This window comes from Sus scrofa, chromosome X, assembly GCF_000003025.6.
Source record: "Sus scrofa isolate TJ Tabasco breed Duroc chromosome X, Sscrofa11.1, whole genome shotgun sequence".
NCBI classification, from domain to species: Eukaryota; Metazoa; Chordata; class Mammalia; order Artiodactyla; family Suidae; genus Sus; species Sus scrofa.
The window spans coordinates 80896399-80917527 of NC_010461.5; the positions used below are offsets into that span (position 1 = coordinate 80896399).

At 36.2% G+C, this 21129-nt stretch overlaps 1 pseudogene; it reads left to right on the plus strand.

The window, feature by feature from the left end:
• LOC100514556 lies at nucleotides 1242–1870 on the plus strand (annotated as a pseudogene).

The window sequence follows — 21129 nt, forward strand, 5'->3', positions numbered from 1 at the left end:
AAGTGTATAAACTTTCTCCTATATAATAAGTTATTCTCCCCATGTTAGTACAGACCCTTACAAGTTGCAGGTACTCAAAGAAACATATTATAAAAGTGAGTGAATATACATATTAATAAAGTAAATGTATAGAAATTTCAGTCCCTTCTTGCTTATGTCAATCACTGAATTGGCAATGTATATCTTCTTTGAATTCATTTTCTTGAGTTGTTTTTTATGCTAACATTTTAGTGACCTCATCTAATTTATTTTCCTATAGCATTTCAGATCATAGTAAACTTGGGGATTATTATCCATTTTACTATCATTCATGTTAACTTATCACGATTACTATTTCTACTAATATTAATAACAAGTCTATAATTTACTATTTATATTTCATATATTACTTTTTAAAATATTCACCAGAAATCTATGAGATAGGTGATATTTCCATTTTATAGGGAGGAATAAAGTTCAATGTTATATATAACTAGTAAGAAGAGCTGGGACTCAAATCTTGTTTGATCTGATTCCAAATTGCATGCTCTAAACCATCAGAGTAAACTAAACAGCCCTCTTTTAAACTATACTGCTTCTTAAATTCCATTTCTTCCTTTCTCTTTAAATACATTGGCATAATCCATAACTATATTCACTAAGCTCTTTGTGTGAAAAGGAATCTATGCTTACTGACCTTTTTGTCCTGCATTGTTGCATCATGATGCTTAATATATGGGCAAGAAAGAGCATTTCCATTTACACTTAACTTCATTTCTTAGCAGTAAGCTTCATTTCTGCAAGCCTGGCTGAATAACATTTTTAAAAAAGGAAAGATGGGAATGATGAAGGTTGATAATTCAGTATACAAGCCTATAGCATATACAGCCATGGATGGTAAAACTTGGGTGCTAAAATATCCAAATTGTCCCTCCACAATTTCACCTTCTGAAAATTGAAGTTAGGCACTTTTCTAGGTGGACTATGCATTTGCACAGTACTAGACGATCCCAAACTGGCAATAGAAGCTAGTGAACTGAATTGATATCACTGTGTCTGCCTGTTGATAGTAACACTTAGGTCAGTACACTTTAAGTATTCAGAGCAGCTTCAGCCAACTAAGATCTTGCAAAGGGCAGTCTGTAAACTTAGGACTTAAATTTTCATTGTATGAAGAAACTCTAGACAATTGGGGTGTTGGATAAGCACAGATAAAGAATCACTAATAAGGCACTTTTCCGGTTATCGCTGCTCCAGGCATCATGAGCAGCAAAGTTTCTCACTACACACTGTACGAGGTGGTGCGGGAGGTTCTGCATTGGAACCAGCGCAAGCGCTAAAAGTTTTTGGAAATAGTAGAGCTTCAGATCAGCCTGAAAAACTATGACCCTCAGAAGGACAAACGTTTCTTGGGCACTGTCAGGCTAAAGTCTACATGTGTGTTCTGAGAGACCAGCAGCATTGTGATGAGGCCAAGGCTGTGGATATCCCGCACATGGACATCAAGGCAATGAAGAAACTCAACAAGAATAAGAAACTGGTCAAGAATCTGGCCAAGAAGTGTGATGCCTCTTTTGCTTTGGAGTCTCTAATCAAACAGATTCCACTAATCCTGGGCCCTGGCCTGAATAAGGCTGGCAAGTTCCCTTCCTTGCTGACCCACAATGAGAATATTGTGGCTAGAGTTGATGAAGTCCACAATCAAGTTCCAGATGAAGAAGGTGCTGTGTCTAGCAGTGGCTGTTGTCCAGGTGAAGATGGCAGATGATGAGCTTGTGTACAACATCCACTTAGCTGTCAACTTCCTGGTGTCATTGCTCAAGAAAAAATGACAGAACATCTGGGCTTTTACATTAAGAGCACCATGAGCAAGCCCCAGCACCTATACTAAGGATCAGGTCAATAAACCATCTGCCACCATAAAAAGAAAGAATCACTAATAAGGCAAAATCGATCAAATAGATGAGAGGCAAAAGTTCTAAGAAGTGAAGGTGACCAGAAAGGAAAACATTAGGTTTAAGCATGAGCATTGCCATTTTATAAGTCAAAATTGATTGAATATTGGCAATTTTATATGGTTCAACATAATAGTTGTTTCCTCAGAGATGTAGAAGAGGAAAATAAATACAGTGGAATCTGGCAGTTCTTCAAAATGTGAAAATGAAAACTCCAGGAGGGAAGGGGAACATTTAAAGAATCCATATTTTTCTTCTGATTCTTAGACCTAGTCTAAACATTATACCCTTACTGAGAATAAGATTTTGGTGGTTTCTGAAAAGAATATCTTCTTTTGGTCTTTGTGGTCAGAGTATTGGATGTAGTAGATTGGAATGGAAAATGGATAAAGCAAAGTCTTCTTGGATGAATCCAGTCACTGTGGGATTTTTCTGAAGGTCACTGGGTTTTGCTTAGCTATAAAATGTGTGTGGTCTCTGCAGTGTCTTAATTTGGAGTCAGCAAATATTTTCTACAAAGAGTCAGATAGTAAATATTTTAGGTTTTTTAAGCCATGCATGGCCTCTGTTACATATTCTTTTTTTAAAAAACAATCCATTAAAAATGTAAAAATCATTCTTAGCTTAAGAGCAGAACAAAAACAGATAACAGACTGAATTTGGATATAATTTGCTGACCCCTATCTTAGATGAAGATTTGGACATTTTAAGTTTTCTTCTCTCTCATTCCTGTCCCTTTGTTTTCCTATTTGTCATCCTATCTCCCTGTCCTTCCTCCATTTTTCACAGTTCACACTACAGTCTCACCCTATCTCTGCCAATGAAAACTGTAGGAACCTGGGAAAGTCATTTCTCTTGATGGTACTTCCTCATCTGGAAAATAAGTTTAAACTATGTGATTGTTAAGATGCTTATGAGTTCTGATATCCTTTGATTATATTTTTAACTAATGGATGGAAAAATAAACAGAAAAAAAGTTGCAGAGACATATGCTGGGAAAGTCAAGTTTTTTAGAGGAGAAAACAGATTTTACTAAAGATTTACTTCCTGAATTGTATGTTTTCCTCATTTAAAGTATTCAGAAACATTTACTCTGTTAAAAAAAGGTAAAGACAAAATATTACTATATTCTGGAAATAGGCTAGTCCATATTCCCTTATCTTAAGCTTGTTGTTTTCCTTTGAGACTTAGTGGAAGTCTTTCAACTGGGCTCTATCCATTTGCCATTAACAGTAACATCTAAAGAGAAGGAGAAAAAGAAGTCAGACATGTCTCCCTCCTCCTCTTCCTGAGACCAAAACTTTGGACAGATACCCTAGCCCCCAAATTTTACATTTGAAATTATGCTACTTGTGTAGAATGTAGGATTAGATCCTATCTAGCCAGTTGTATCTTCAATTATTATTCTTTTTTTTTTTTTTTGTCATTTTGCTATTTCTTGGGCCACTCCAGTGGCATATAGAGGTTCCCAGGCTAGGGGTCGAATCGGAGCTGTAGCCACCGGCCTACACCAGAGCCACAGCAACGCGGGATCCGAGCCGCGTCTGCAACCTATACCACAGCTCACAGCAACACCGGATAGTTAACCCACTAAGCAAGGGCAGGGACCGAACCCGCAACCTCATGGTTCCTAGTCGGATTCGTTCACCACTGCGCCACGACGGGAACCCCCAATTATTATTCTTTGTGTGTGTGTGTGTGTGTGTGTGTGTGTGTTCTATGATATTTTATTTTATTTATTTATTTATTTTTTATTTTCCCACTGTACAGCAAGGGGGTCAGGTTATCCTTACATGTATACATTACAATTACATTTTTCCCCCACCCTTTCTTCTGTTGCAACATGAGTATCTAGACATAGTTCTCAAGCAAAAGACTTTTTTCTCTCGGGTTTCTAGGCTACTTATTTCAATCTTAATTAGAACACTAGTTGATTTCTTCAGTATTTGACTTCAACAATGGGTATCACCTATATTTCAGAATAAATTTCAGAAACAATGATAACATAGAGTAAATAAGTGGACATTCCCTCTCCTTATGCTTAGATGACTGCATAACTTCCACATAGAGGTCAGTTCACATGTAGTTACATGAAATATTGAAGTGGAAAAGTATTTCATTCAGTTACCTTAATTTATAGATGATACCAAATGCCAGATGTAAAATGACTTGCCCTACTTAACCAGCTATTTAATGTCTGAGCCAGCACTAAAATCCAGGGCTTTTAACCTTAAGTCTGAGCTTTCCCCATCATACCGTACGTCATAGCCACTCAAAGTAACCTAAAAAAAAAAAAAAAAAAAAAAAACTGTCCGCAGGACTCCTAAATCCATTGTTGGGATTAGCAGAGAGCATGTCTATGTTTATCACTTGGTTTTGAATAGAGGTAAAGAAATCTATATCAAAAATTCTAGGATAAAATGCACCTGAGAAGTTGTTTTTTCAAGCAGTCAGCTCTAGGCCTTCCAGAAAGATGGATATTTCCTTCTCTTAGCTGCTAGTGCTAACCAGAAACAATTTATGAAATTTCTAGTTAAAGCCTCTGATGTTTAGACACCTTGGCGAATAATCACCAGATGGAAAGCATAGAGAGGGACCTTGCCATTTACTTCTGCATCCCCCATCCGGCCTAGCATATAAAGAGAAACCTCAATAACCTATCCTTTAGGGAGAGAGATATAACCTTCATGATCTGATTTGGCCCTTTTAAGCACTCTGCTACAGCATTTGAATCAAAGGAAGATGTAAACTGGCAGATAGCAGGGACCACATCTATTTAATTTGTATTGTATAGTACTTAGCATGGCGCCGTGTATATATGGACACTTGATAAATATCACTTGAGGAGAAATGCATTCCAAATGCATTTGTTGGCAATAGGCTTGGTTTTCATCCTTTTACTGATTGGGGATCTAAATGTCACATCCTTTCCACTTTATGCTTAAACAAAGACTTCACTCTTCCCCTTAGTACAAGAGAAAATTTTAAATGGAGTAGACCAGTCTCATAAGTGAGAGAGCTTCACAGAGGGGTAGAATGAGAATATGTTCTAAAATATCTATCTCAACTATAGACCACTCAAAACAGAAGATTTAGAGACCCTAGCTGATATTCCTCAGGACAGTAACATTTTCTTTTCACTTTTCTTGATAGTGGGCAGGAATCTTCTCAGTTTCAACAACAAATTGAATGTGACTTATTAAATCAAATTGTACTATCAAAAGGAGGGATTTACCAATTCTACTGAGATCCATTATTTATATATTTTAGGTATCTTCATCCATTAGCTTGAATAGGGACTCTGAATTACAGGCAAGTAAGGAATTGGTTATATAAGGGAATAAAAATCTTTTTGTGATATTTTATTCTTAAATCTCAACAAATCAGTGTGGATCACTGTAGAGAAACCAAAACTTAATGGCATCAAACCAAGTGGGCTCTGAAATCAAAAAGGAAAACATCAAAGTGAAATAGACCATTTTATTTCATTATCCAGCCTAAAAAGAGAGTAAAATAGGAAGTTATTTTGATTTAAAGTATACCTGCCTTAATAATATAGGCAGGGTTACTTTTAAATATAAGCCTTTCATCTCACTTGTGTCTCTTTAAGCAGCTCTTGAAAAAAAATCAGTGAAATAACTATCATCAATTTAAAAATGTAGTCCCAATCCCAAGCTATTGCTGACAGAGTTCTCAGAGTAGTACTTGCTATTACATTTATTCATGTGAGTAACCTAGCTGTATAAGACAAATACTTTGTCCTGTAGTTCTCTGTTCTTTAGTTATCATCTATCTATCTATCTATCATCTATCTCTCAGTTTATTTATTATGAATTAATTTATTTAATGTTCTTTTTGCAGTCAACAGCTGACACAGAGGTCATCTGTCTTGCGCAAAATGCAACCCAAAAGTCCCATGTGCTAGTTAAGCATACAGTTCCTCAAGCATTGTAGATGATGTGAGAAAGAAGTTCACAGGTAGAGAAGAGCAGAGGACAAAACTGCCCATAAGAAAATGTCTCTTACTAAGTGGTCTGCAGAATGGAGAAGCAGTTTTCAGAGCCTTTGTTCTAAGTCATTCATTCCCCAGTGTGTGTTAGATATGAAACACATTTTAAAAGCCCATTTTTTAAATGAACTAACCTCACTCATTGTATTGCTAGAAATGAAACTACATAGGTGATGCTATTTATCAAAGCCTTTTTCCTTGTGGGAACAAATAGCTAAGTTGCCTTTGCCACCCATGGGGGGAAATGAATCCAAAAAGGAAGCATGGGCCAATTAACAGACTGAAGGAAACAGTGAAATGTGGCAAAAATCCAAGTAGAAAAGTGTAAAAGTTAGATCTACTTTGGCCGAGTGCATTGCTTTAATTGGCAATTTGAACCTAATACTGCCCATTACAAATGTGCTCAATGGATCCCAGTAGCATGGCACAGTGTACAGCTACACAATGTGCTCCTAAAGCCATGGTTCCAGCTTTGAGAATTCTGCGGTTATAGGATACTCCTACCTCTAAGTTCAAGTCCGTAATACCAGTGCAATATAGCTGAGAAAGCTGCAGCTCCAAAAAACCTACTCAGGTGGCAAAGCTTGAGAGGCAGACACAGGGGGAGAAAATTACATATGGGTCCATCTCAGCAGCACATGAATTACTAAACAATGGAATGCCTTTTGACATCCTTTCCATTGATAGAGGTACAACTAACATCCTCTTGGTTACTAAGACTCAAAACCATTTCCTGACTCCTGTCTTTTTCCTCTGCCATACTGAAGTTATTAAAAACAAATTCTTTTGATTTTCTCTTTATTTGTTACTGACACTAGACTTTCTTTTTCCACTAACACTCTAATACAGGATCTTGTTATCTCATGCATGGACTACTTAATCATTTAGCTGTCTTCTTTGACTGATCCTTCTCCACTTTAACAACTCTCCCCACTAGACAGTGTCCCCTATTATTCATCCTACTTTTCATCATGTTACTCCCTGCTGGAAAATCGTAATTGATTCCAACTGGCCAACAGAAACCTTTTTGCTTGACTTTTAAGGTACTTGCTAACATGTTCCTGTAGAAATTTATTTTCCACTAGTGCTTCATAACACATCTAATCAGACTTTTTCATATTGTTAGATGGAATATATATTCTCATTTTCATATCTCTGTGCACATAGAACCAACCATCTAGAAATTCTCTGTACCTCAGTTTCTTCATCTCTAAAATGGAAATGATACGTTTGTTATAAGGATTAAGTGAGCTGCTTGTTATAATGCCTGGCACATAATAAGTTCTACTTAACTATTTCTTAAATATATAAATAAAATGAAGAAACAGTCACTTTTTTCCTCTACTCATCAAAATTCTATCAGTTAACTCAGGCCCTACTTCTTATATAACCAACTCTTCATTTGCCACTCCACTGCTCACTAAATTATGGTCTTTCTGAAACCTTACCTGTATTCTGTACTACAAAATATAATGCTCAATTATATGTTGTTTTATAATTCTCACTGTTATTTCAATGATATGCATTTAACCACCCCAAGTCAATTATAAGTTCTTTAAGGTCAGGGACTTCTCCAGTCTTCTTTAGTGCAATATTAAGTATACACAGGGCAATAAAATATGTAGTGATTATTAGAGTAAGAGGGAAATTTACACAATTACTGGACTGTTAATACTGGGCAGGGTTCAGCCTGAACCAGCCTCCTTTCCTTTATCCTTTTAACCCTTTGTGAGACCTGTCTGAAGGTCAACACAATTTGTATGCCTCCCAGTTTCATCCTCTTCCTCTGGGAAAATCCTAGAGTACACAGGGAAGAAAGCATTAAACCAAATCAACATTTAGGATCTTGGCAAGCATTCCAGCTACTCTTCATTTTTTTCTTAGTAGAAACCAAGCATACCTCACTGGCCATACTTCAGAAGTTGTTTTGCCTCTATTTTACCTAAGAACTGACATCTGCCTTGCCTAACAACATACTTGTCTTAGAAACTCACTTTAGTCACAGTCCACCAAGCACCTGGACTATATTTACCATTATGCTCATATAGATCACACATTAAATTGATATTAAACTATTGCATGATAAAACCATAACTAAAGGCATACGAAGTTCTGTAGCACAGGAAGTAGAGCTAAGGAGTCTACCAAGTTTTAGATATAGTAATCTACCAGATGAGTCATTTCATCTTTGTGCCAATGTGTCCTGTTGATGTACTGTATCAACATAGACATCATTATGGAAATTCACTGCTCAGATAGATTAAGAAACTCACCCTAAGTCACACAACAAATGAAGCTGGAATTTGGTACTGGAAGAATTATCATAAATAGCAGTTCACTGTTTTTGAGAATTCACTATGTGGCAGGCACTATGTTAATTGATTTAAATGTGCTCTGTTTAACTTTAGCCATGGTCTCCCTGAGCCCTACAATGTATTATCTTCCATATATCAGCAAACAGCTACAACAGGATGTTTTGAAGAAAGTGTTTTGAGAAAATGAGTTTGACTAAGTTTTAACATTTGAACAATTTGTGCAGTAGTATAAATGACAGGAATTGTGCAAAGACAACCAAGAGATTTCTTATTTTAATTTAAAAACTGTATACAGTTTGCAAACAGAGAGGTGGATTTATCTAACATGAATTGATAGGAAAACCTGTAAGAGATGAATCAGTATTTTAAACACAGAATATGGTCAACTGACCACACAAAACAGACAGACAAGGGAGAAAAACTTAGGCAGAGGTAGAACAAAAATAGGTTCTGTGGTCATACCGAAATATTTAATTCTCTAATGAGCAGGAACTAACATTTATGTGAGATTTACACTGTAACTATATCTAATTTTAATGAAACCTAAGTTAATTATAAAATGAATTAATGATTAATTGTCTTCTGCTATCATTACAAAAAGTCCTCATTGTAATTTATATGAAATTCTTAGTCAAAAAGTTGCTTCAGCTTTGGTGAAGACAAAGAAATACTTGAACCAGATAGATCCGACTAACTGCACCGAGGATTCTAATATCCTGAGGAGTCTACCTGAGTAAGCAGAATATCTTAAAAATAGTGACTGAAGACAGTCTATTATTTTTGGATGAGCCACAGATGATGTTGACATAGGATCATTCCCTCTCTCATATCTCCACAGTAGCAAAGAAATCAGTTTTATTCTACCTTAGAGCTTTGATCTGTGACAAAAGCAACAAATGCTTATTTCTCATTAAAAGGTATGTGTCATGTTGGGGAGCTAGCAGAGAGGCAAGCAGATTGAAAAGACTCAATTGTGTGCCCTCTGCTCTTTTAAATAAATATTCTTGTTCTAATTGAATTCATTCACTTCCGTGGTTTCAAATTTGACATGTGTCTTTGGATAGGTGATTTTTTTTTCTACATCAAATGAAATACAATTGAAGAGTGCTGGACCCCCCCCCAACATTTATTATTCCTTTTTTAGTCTCAGTTTTACACTCTATTACTGGATAATTGCCGAATTTCACATTGGTAAGATGCAATATTTCACAGAAGAACTGAAAGTATTTTTCTCCATATTAATAGAGGAAAATGATCTAATGATCAGTAATGGGTTAACTTCTTTCCAAGAATATAAATTGAAAAAGGACCAATATTGATTTATAAGACATTAGGCCACCTGTATCCATAACAGACTTGATCTCATACTGAGACACAGCAGGAAACTTGAAGAGGGAGTTTCAGTTCCAATTTAGTTCTTATAATGTTTATGCTTTATGTTTTCACATTGCATCACTCCTGGGAATCATTTTCCCTTTAATGATCATGACTAGCCGGTGGTCTGTCTGTCTTACAGAAGAAAGTTCAATAAGCAGCTCTACAATAAAAAAAAAGGGTGATTAGGAGAAAGCAGTTATTTCCTTGAAAGTTAAGAGGAAACATTCAACAATACTATTGACTAGATTATGGGAACAAACTCCACTTAGGCTAAGTTTCAAGTATGTCCAAAATATACATTCATGAGTGTCAAAAACTGAACCATTCAGCCTTGCACATAACAACCACAATGATCTCAAAGAGGTGGCCTACTCAGATAATCTTCTCAGGGGTTATATCAAACAACAACAAAAATTCTTGGTTAAGTGTAATCTCTAGTCTGTAAATCTCCTTACCTAATATGGGTAGTATAGTAATCTTTAGGATACTCTTGAGGATTCAAGATAGATCTAGGAAATAAATAGTAATTTCTCCACATTTTGTCTGTTTTGATGCCTGGAGAGCTGATGTTATGGTCTTTGCCTTTTCCTCTTACTTTTCTCTAGGATCAGCTTTATGATTATTATATTTATTTATATGCCACATTTTTACTGAATACACACACACACACACATATATATATATATGAGTATACACAAATATGAGCAGTGCAAGAAGACTTTCCTTAAATAAATGAGGAAATTGTGGTGAAGGAATTAGAAAATTTAGTAAAGCAAAATTGAACCAGAGGTTGCATGCCGTGTAGTATAGAAAAATAAATCTTTTTGCATGAGCTGTAGCCTATTCTATTAAAAATGTTCAAAAGAATTAAAATTATTTTCAGAAATTCAACTAGAGAAAAATCTTTATTGTGATTCCTCATGTGTATTATATAATGCAGTGAATATGTTCTCAACAACTTAAACAACCAATATCAGCAGGTTGTTGTATAATATTTTCAAGGTATAAAATTGGTATTATGCCATTATACCTAAACTTAGTTCCATAAAAGAAATTTTGCTTATGTTTGAGACTATAGATGAGATGGGTAATGGAGCAAGGAATATTGTCCATGTCTGGCTTGAACTGAAGTCAAACTGAAGATTATCTAGAAGAACAGATTGCCTTTAGTTCTTTCAGGCAATCTTCCAGAGACAGTCTCTCATCTAAGTTTTGACATGTATTTCATGATAAAGGCTTTTAGATAATACTCTCTGGCAAGTCTAGGAGTGAAGCTAATCTCTAATGCTTTTTTGATATAGGCAGATATGCTTTAATAATCAATGAAACTAGGATAGAGTCTAAGCCTTCTTAATAAAATTGAGGATACTTACCTAAAGATGAATTCACTGATTTTTTTTAACAAAAGTGAATCAAGGTAGTGCCTGCATGAAGTAATAAGATTTCCTCTCCAAATAGTTAAGGTTTGTTCCATCCCACAAAAGAACAAGCAGTCAAGTTTCCAAAATTTTGTATTATAGTGCATTTCCTTATTATTTATAAGCTTGATTTTTTAAAAACAGGATATAACAAAATACTTTACTTATCTACAAACTGAAATTGATTAAACACTCATAAAACTTGAGAGATGTTATTCTCTGGCGACCTAAGACTGGATGCTTGCAAAACATAATCCTAGTTAACCGAAGAAAGCTGTTGTATAGAGTGGTTATCCATAAGCCAATTGAGTATTGGGAAATGCCTACCAAAAATGATGATCTTTGCAAAAAGTAGATCTTAAACCACCTATCCTGGAAGCAATTTCATAGTGATACCAGATATTTCTTAGGTCCACAATTGAGTCATTACATTAAAACTCTTCTATCTTCATATGGGGCATGTTTTCTTTTAAGCTTCAATGGGAGTAAGATGGTATGAATTTGAACATTATAAGCAAGTATACTAGGTCCATATCAGTACTTTATTATAAGTGTGAAATAATTTTATATGATTAGAAAGATTTATGAGATGATGGAAAGAATCGACTATCTCACCAAAAGATTATTTCTCCCAATTTGGGCCATGGTACCTGTAAATCTATCCCTAGGGGCTGACTCCTTTAGATGTTGATTATGTGAGGAAATAAAATATCATAGATCAGTAGTTTGCAAACAAGATTTTGAATCAGAATTATCTGGGGAGCCTATTAAAGAGGCAGATCCACATCTCTAGATCTTCCGATTCAGTAGTTCTGGAGTTAGACCAATGGAGTTGCATTTTAGAGATAACTCTAATGCAAGGCATCAGCAAACCTCACTGTGAATAAAACTCCTTAGGACATCATCTCCTGGCACCATAATTGGGATTAGTTGACAGCTAACCAAAACCCAGAGCCTGGAATAATGGGATACAGAACACTTCTAGAGTTTGATGGTAATAAACACCATAATGGTTATGAAAGAATGTAAATGGCATCACCTACTTCGGAAGGTAGCTCAGGGCCATCCTGGGCTGTCTAATCACCCAGGGTTTTCTCATTACCAAGTACTACATGAATTTGGAACATTGTCTCTCTAGATATTTCCATACACTTTGAAAATCAGGAAAGCAGGTTGGATAGCATAGTAGTGTAAAATATGTATGTACCAGAACTCTCTGTAGTTCACCAAAGCCAGTGCTATAGAAAGAGTTGGTAATCATAGCAATTTCTGAAAGAATATTTCCCCCTTCCAGAATAAAAATCCATTCACTTATCCCCTAATCAGGACAGTAGTCTCATATCTTAATTTTTTTCAGTATAGTAAAAACATTTAATGATACGTCTTATTACATGTTTATCATGCAATTCACATGAAAGAAATCAACACAACTAAAATACTATTGCAGTAGGTCTTTCTACAACACATATTGATTCTCAAGTCCTTGGACTATAATGTGAAATGTAAACATACAATAAAATGGAAAAGTAGTGTTATCATCTGTCATAGCAAAAACACATTTAGCAATCAAGTAGTTGGTGTAATATACCTAGTGATTCAGAAAATGGGACCTTAAAGAAAAGAGTAAAGTATAATGGAGAGAGAAAGCAAGCTTAGATGTTTCTCAGATAAAATGATGAAGTACCCTTTATCAGAAATAAAAACTACACAGAAATAGTGCCCAATTTTTCAGGCCATACCATACTAACTTGCACATTAGACAAGATCAGAATCCTTAGGCTATCACATCTCTGGGGGAGAACACTGAAGAGAGAAAAAGCCACAAATCATAAGCAATAATAATAAAAATGGATAATGATTCCTTTAAACCTTACTTAGTTTTTATTCTTTTTCAGGTATAGTTATAGATCTGGAGCTACAAAACAAATAGGGCTTCTACCACCAAAAAGAGCACAATCTAGTGGAAGAGACAAAGATGGTGATAATTATAGCACAGTGTTTTTAGTACAATAATAGAGACACAGAACTTGTAAGAGATCTCAGGACCAGGAAATAACTAACCTGACTGTGAAGGAAGGAAGTGAAGAAAGTCTTCATGGAGAATTTGGCTTTTGAATGCTGAGCAGGTATTTGAAAATTGTCAATGCTTGGGGAAAGGTATAATCCCATAGCACTATAATGGGGAATAGCTGGTTCCAAATGAGGGCCAGGCCTTACAAGACAGAACACTTCTAGTAGAATCTGAGGGTAATGAGGTAAAATAAGAAAATACAAATGACATCACTTCCTTCATACTGTGGTTCAGGCTTACAGTATGCAGACACTTTATCACATTATTGGCAAGGGGATTCGTACTATTAATTTTAAGAAGCATCATATCTCATGCAAAAGCAACTGAATCAATCTAAATTTCCAATACTCCAAAGCATTATTTTTCTCCCACCATTAACTTAACAACCTTTTTTGCTGTGTTGTGTGTGTGTGTCTGTGCACATGCACATGTGTTTGGAAAGGCTTTTTATTCTTCTATTCTATGGATGGAATTCCTTTCTGTATTTTGTGGTAGACTTGTATTTTTCTTCTCTGGTATTGCTAAAATCTTCTTTCTATCATTATGTTTGTGCCTTGCTTATTTTCCTTAATTGTCTACCTCCAGCCAAATTCTCTCTGAGGAAACTTCTAGAGATTTCTTTCTATCCATGCAGTATAAGACCATTGGTAATGGAGAATATTAGTAGGCTTTTCTGAGTGTGGCCAGGTGGGAAGAATGGCAGGCTGACTAGAAAAGGAGAAGATTCCATTAGAATGTGATCTGAGAGGCTGAATGAGCAAAAACAGTCCTCAGAGGAGTTCATGCAGCAAGAAATTCCAGGGCATTCCAGATTCTTTTACCAATCCAGCACAGGAATATTCTTTTTGTGGTGTCTATTACACATCAAGTTTAATCTTTTAGGCACCTGGTTGTCTCAATGTAGACCGACTTTTATGTGAAATAGCCCTGTTTCTCCCAAGTGCTCTTTTCCTCCCCTACACTCTAAATGTTGACCATTTCCCATCTGTTTTTATTTCTTGATCTACTCTAGCTACAAACTTCTTTCCTCACCTTCTTAATTTGATGGCCCTCAAATAATAATAAAAAAAACACATTGTAAAAATTTCGTATAATTTTGAGAAGGACAGATGCTGTAATCCTTATCCCAGTATTGCTTGTGCCTAGAGGAAATGGAAAATGCTTAAAATGGTTCCAGCTAATTTCAAAGAAAAAGTCATAAACTGCTGCCTGAAGCAGAAGGCTGGAGAAGACTGCCGATGTCATCACATGCAGCTGTTCTCATCCAAAACAGTAGAATGAGGAAGAACTTGGATTCCAGCTGGGTAACAGAAGTGGAAAAATTAAATACATAATTTTGATTAAAATCTTTCTTCTGTAACATTCACACATATTTCTCAATAAACATTTTCCTTTTTTGGTCTCAATTAAGAGTCAATGTGGTTCAGTCAGAAAACACAAGCATATACATACAAACGTATAATAACTGGGACTATGACCTTGGACAAGAGTTTTCACCTACATAGGCTATATTATGCCCATCTAAAAATAGTTGCACAATACATTCTGGGTCAATTTTAGAATATCTCTGTGAAAGATCAAACAGAATTTCCATTGCCCTGAGGATAATGTGATATATAAATTCATAAGAATGTTATATTTTTACCTTTCAATAAACACGGATAACTAACTAAAATAGAAATAACAGATGGCATTTAACAGATTAGAAATTATAAAATTTTGAGTAGATAGTAACTGCTAAGTTAAAATGTCACATGATAGATATTTACATGTGGCTGTGGTCAAATGCAATAAATTATTGACTTGAATAGACAAGAAAAATTGAGAATTATTAGAAGAAATTAGAACAGTATATAGGAAAATAAATGTAGAGTATAAGGGAATTCCTAAACAAGATAAGAAAAATCTATAAGCTGTAAAGGAAGATTAGCTAATTTGATTATAAAATTTTCAAATCTCTATATGGCTTAAACACCATTAACACAGCTTCATAACAAGTTATATAATCGGAAGGTATATTTTCATAATGCACAACAAAGGGAACTAAAAATCCATATATATAAAGAGCTTTTATAACTCAATAAAAAATAAAACTATCTGATAGAAAATTTAGCATGCACATGAAAAGAATATTTATAGAAGAAATATAGTCAATATACATGACAAAGTAATCACTCTCACCAGCAATCAGGAAATTAAAATTAAAACAACATAGAATTTTTCAACTATAGGCAAAGTGGTATTCTCAGGACATATTGACAGGTATATAAATGATTACAGCATTTTGGTGTATAAATGAATATGTCTTAAATAACATTTCTATTATAAGGAGTCTCTCCTGCAGAAACACTCACATGTGTACAAAGATAGATAGATAAGGTTATTCACTGCAACATTGTTGTAATAGCAAAATATTTGAAACACTGTGATTTTCCCAAAACAAGGAGCTGATCAATTATCTCCCAACAATATCCATCTCTCATTTCTATACCATTTTGGCATCTGTCAATTTTTCCCATAAGTATGTAACTACTCAGATTAATCTGACCAACAGGACTGTGATCAATTTGTATCATGCAGCATTTAATAAATATTACTATCAATAAGGCTCCAAGCATAAGGATGAAAACATCATATAGTATATTGCCTTCAACCATATACCTTCCCCAATCTCAAATTACTGAATCTAATCAGTTGAACAAATGCCATAACCCACTCATGATCTACCTTAGAAAGTGTCTTAGTTTGTTTAGGCTACCATACTAAAATGCCACAGAGTAGATGATGTAAAAGACAGAAATTTATTTTCTCACAGTCTGGAGGCTAGAGTCCAAGATGAAGGTTCTGGCCAATCTGGTTTCTGGTGAGAGCTCTCTTTACGGCTTGCAGATGCCTGCCTTCTTGCTGAGTCCTCACATGGTCTTTCTTCTGTGTGCGTCATGGTAGAGGAGAACACAAGCTCTCTGGTGTCTTTTCTTATAAGGATACTAATCTTATTGGATCATAGTCTCATTCTTATGACTTATTTTAACCTTAATTACTTCTATAAAGACCCTATTTCTAACTACCATTGTATTGGGTGTTAGGAATTCAATATGTGAATCTAGGGAGCAGGAGAGGCACAAATATTCAGTCTATAACAGAAAGCCAGGTATATTTATCCTTAAGTATTTTTAATTGACTTTTTCACTTGACCCAAGGTATTAATACAGTTACAAGAGGATTTGATAACACAGAATCCACCTTGATTCATAAAGAAGAAATCTAGGACAAGTCTAGCTTTCATAACAACCATGGCCAGTGAATCAAGACAGACTTGCATGTTTTCCAGGGCTAATGCACTGCTTCCTTAATACCTGAAGGACTTTTATAACCATGCCTAGCTAAAGTGCATATCACTAGATTTTCTGCAGAGAGGCAATTTGATGCCTGACTTTTACACAGGAAGTACAGGGTGTACACGAAGCCCCTGGAAAGAAAGCATTGCTGATAATGGATGGGGCACCATCAGTGGCACCTACATAATCAGAGGGCATGGGTGTATAGTGCCTCCAATGAAACCTCCTCATCCAGTGAGTAAACCTTAACATTCCAGATTCAGTTTAGTAATTGAATACAGTCCTTGTTTTTGGAGGGTCTGCCTGAGGGCAGTCAGTTAAACATGTGCTACATGACTATCATCAGCAAGATAGCAATCATCTTCCCAACAGAATGACTGTAAAAGGGGAACATCTGAAACTATGCATGGTAGGTGCAGGAGCTGAAGCCATCTCCTACTGTTTCTGATAGGCTTCTCAGTAAGGTTAAGGAGAATAGTAATTAATTTGTGGTTGTATGTAGCTAGTAGGCCATAGAAGACACAGTAGTCAGTTAAACTGTGAACAAGAGTTTGGGAGAGCTACACAGGGACATTTTTCTTTGTGGAAAAGTCTCCAGGTGAAAGACAAAATTAATTAGTAGCCTTTACTTCCCCATATACCCTAGGATGTAAGGTTTTCCTCTTCCTCAATCTTCACAATATTAGTGTATTCTATTAGAGCAACCATACTTTACCTTTTCCCCCAGTCATCTCCTATTCACACCCAGACCTTTCATATAGAAGAGTCAGATGCTAAAGGGACCAGGACATTTTAGCAAAATTTAATTAGAATTAAATTTGAATCTACTAGGCCTCCTTTAGTCTGTGCTATATCTGGAAAGTGTATTCACTAGGGTTGGCAATTGCTGAGGGAAATATGCTCAGAAATGGTCAGGGCAAAATGCGAATTTCCAATATAAGGCATTATAATGACTCCCACTCCTTTTGTCCTGATGATTTTATAGGAAGCTGCTGAGAGGCGGTGATTCCTTTGTGGAAAAAGGTAAATTCAGTAATAAAACTTACTGAGATGTGTAGATCAGGAGGAGGTAAGAAAGATAGTGTGAGAAGTCTTTCTAAGATGATTTTTGAAGAGGTCATCAGTAACAGATATCTGTAAGTGGTAAGAAGCATGAAGTGCCCATCAATCCATTGTTGAGTCACTTTTGTGATAAAATGTGAACCATCGTCAGACTATAACTTGTTCAGAAAGTTGAACAAATGACATACATTAGTTTTAAGGTCTACAGTGGCCTGATTAGAATCAGCTAATCAGACTGAAACAGAAACTGTAGTTTGAAAAAGTGTCAACAGTCATGAGACAATACACTTAACTTTTGAAGGAGTCTAAAGTTCAGTAAAATCATTCTTCCAGAAGTGAGCAAGGCAATGTGACTTACGCTTTGCTGATTCTCCCATCATGAGACAACCAAGTAAACCTTTGGCAGGGATCACAAATCTGGTATCCAGTTGTGGTGTCTGCATCAGAAACATAGATCCTTTACTTTGTGCCCAGTCTATGATGGTGGATGTTTTGCCATGTGCAGCTGGTGACAGATCCAGGCAACATGGCTGGCAATTTGATCAGTACAGACCTGAGTGACACCTTGATTCCAGTCAGTCCCATAAGAATGGGCCCTCACATGGCGTCTACATGCATAATTCTGATAGTAAATGCAAATGCATTTACTAGCCACAGCTTACAGCCCCAAAGAGGGAAGTCTTTAATCTGCCAGTCTAGTTTTCTAAATGGCATCTGAAGATTTAGGCCACCGGCAGTAATAAAAATATAACTTATATATAATAAGAAGAATATTGGCCAGAGGCAGGCATGACAACAGCCTTGAATTCTGTCCTCTGAGTAGAGTGACCATGCCCATTTTCAATTTTGTATAGCTGGGGCTTAGGTCTAATAGTGTCCATTGCCCAGTGGACACTATTGTTTCAGATTAGTGTAACTATCAGTGAATCAGGCAGGGACTTTGAGAGGAAAACCTATTAATTGCAGGCTGCATTGAATCAGCAGCTTTGTTTCAGGTGGCAGAGTGAGTGAGTGATACATTTTCTCCCAAAGGGATAGCTGCCACTTTTTCACATAAAATCAAGATGCCACTGAGACCAGGTTTCCTGTATTCTTCTTCTTTTTTTCTTTCTTTTCTTTTTTTTTTTTTGTCTTTTTAGGGCCACATTGTGGCTTATGGAATTTCCTGGTCTAGGGGTAGAATCGGAGCTGTAGCTTCCGGCCTACACCACAGCCACAGCAACACCAGATCCCAGATGCATCTGCAACCTACACCACAGCTCATGAAAACACCAGATCCTTACCCACTGATCAAGGCCAGTGATGGAATCTGCATCCTCATGGATGCTAGTCAGATTTGTTTCCGCTGAACCATGACGGGAAATCCCCTATATTCTTGAATATACTATTTCCATTTAAAAAATGAGGTTTGTTTATCTTTCTCAACATATTAGTCATTGAATTTTATTTGATCCACCCCCAATTGGATATATCAGACAAGAGAGTCATAAGGCCTCTTTAGGTTAGAAGTTCAGTTTTGGCAAAAGCCCCAATGGCAAGTTAAAAGTTGATTTTCAAAAGAGGTAATGAGTCCAAAATTTCAAGGGGTGCTTCCAGGTGGAAACTGCTTCCCCTTGTCAGATATTCTGATTGGGAAAAAATCATCAGTCAGAGAAACTTGTATCTCCAAGGGGTCAATAGAGTTATGGGTCCTAAATGCATAGCACTTCCATCTTTTTTCCCAACCGGGATAATCTTCTCTGGTAAAAATAGAAAAGAGAAGCATGTAACATCAGTTTCTACTGTACATTTAGATGTAGAGGCAAAAATAACATGAAATGAACCTAAATGACCCCACTCACTAGTTCATTTAAGTTTTGCTTCCATACTGTGAACCCAGTACAAAAGCTATCAGTTAAATCTGAGTCCACCCTCCTCTGATGAAACCAGGAATGATGGTGACTTGGGTGCCAACAGAGTCATCAAAGTTTCAATCCTTCCCTTCCCTAAATTTCTCACTATCCTATACTTGGGTGCATATAGCTTTTGGTGCTCTTTGAGGATAAGTTCCAGTCCTAATTATCTTTGTGCTTAAAGAAACTGAGACTAGAGTAAACAAAAAGGAAGGATCAAGGGACATGGAAAGAAAGTGGCTCCATGCAAGTAAACAAGACAGTCTCAGCTTTGAGAAGCCAGGAAGATGTTCATGGCTAGCCTAAATGAGTTTCTAATGCATTAGATCCACCTGAAGTTCTATATCATAAATGTTGACATCATATAATTTACCTTTGGAGACTCCTTGGCTCAGTTTCTATAGCCATATTGCCTTTAGCTGGGGCCCAGAGGCTTGCTCTCTATTGTCATGATAAAATCCTTTCCTGCTCCCACTTATTTATTTATTTATTTATTTATTTATTTTTCCATTTTTTTAAATTACTCAAATGAATTTATCATATCTGTAGTTGTATAATGATCATAACAATCTGATTTCACATGATTTCCATCAAATAACCCAAGCACATCCCCCCACCCCCCAAACTGTCTCCTTCAGAGACCATAAGTTTTTCAAAGTCTGTGAGTCAGTATCTGTTCTGCAAAGACATTCATTCTGTCTTTTTTTAAGAGTCCACATGTCAGTGAAAACATTTGATGTTGGTGTCTCATTGTCTGACTGACTTCACTTTGCATGATAATTTCTAGGTCCATCCATGTTGCTAAAAATGCTGGTCTTTCGTTCCTTTTAATGGCTGAGTCATATTCCATTGCGTATATGTACCACTTCTTCTGGATCCACTCCTCTGTCAATGGACATTTAGGTTGTTTCCATGTCTTGGCTATTGTAAATAGTGCTGCAATGAACATCAGAGTACATGTGTCTTTGCGAGTCGTGGTTTTCTCTGGATTAGATGCCCAGGAGTGGGATTGCTGGATCAAATGGGAGTTCTATGTTTAGTTTTCTGAGGAATCTCCACACTGTTTTCCACAGTACAATCCCACCAACAGTGTCCTAGGGTTCCTTTTTCTCCCCTCTCCAGCACTTATTGTTTGTAGACTTTTGGATGATGGCCATTCTGGCTGGTGTAAGGTGGTACCTCAGAGTGGTTTTGATTTGCATTTCTCTAATAATGAGTGACGTTGAACATCTTTTCATGTGTTTCTTGGCCATCTGTATATCTTCTTTTGAGAACTGTCTGTTTAGATCTTCTGCCCATTTTTGGATGGGGTTGTTTGTTTTTTTGGTATGGAGCTGCAGAAGGTGTTTATAAATTTTGGAGATTAATCCCTTGTCAGTTGATTCACTTGCAAAGATTTTCTCCCATTCTGTGGGTTGTCTTTTTGTGTTGTTGAGGGTTTCCTTTGCTGTGCAGAAACTTTGAAGTTTGATTAGGTCCCATTTGTTTATTTTTGTTTTTATTGTCCATACTCTAAAAGGTGGATCTGAGAAGATGTTGCTGTCATTTATGTCAGAGAGTGTTTGGCCTATGTTTTCCTCTAAGAGTTTTAGAGTGTCTGGCCTTATATCTAGGTCTTTAATCCATTTGGAGTTTATTTCTGTGTATGGTGTTAGGGGGTGTTCTAATTTCATTATTTTCCCTGTGGCTGTCCAGTTTTCTCAGAATCACTTA